We start from the raw sequence: 358 nt of genomic DNA, 5'->3' as shown, positions 1-358 counted from the left end.
GTTTTTAAAATCTCCTTACCTTAAAATTCAATTGGAGCAATCTGTGCTGAAATAATTGTGCAATAAAGTACACAAAAATAAATGTTTTCTTATACTGTGTGCACATCAAGCTCTGAACTTTGTTGTTGTTTTGGGATTATATTAATCTCCATTTTGAAAAATATTCCAAATGGATAGAGAGCAATGAGAGGCATCGAGATGAGGATGCTTTCGGGATCATTCAGAGAATGAGATAAAATTCTAATGATTATGAAAGTATGGGAAATGAATGCTTTGATATCAGATAAACAAAGAGTAAAGATTGATTATCACAATACACATTCCACAGTGAAGTTGAGGAAGAACTAAAATAAATTGT

This window comes from Penaeus monodon, chromosome 30 (assembly GCF_015228065.2).
Source record: "Penaeus monodon isolate SGIC_2016 chromosome 30, NSTDA_Pmon_1, whole genome shotgun sequence".
Taxonomy (NCBI): Eukaryota; Metazoa; Arthropoda; class Malacostraca; order Decapoda; family Penaeidae; genus Penaeus; species Penaeus monodon.
Note: the sequence above shows the minus strand (reverse complement) of the source record.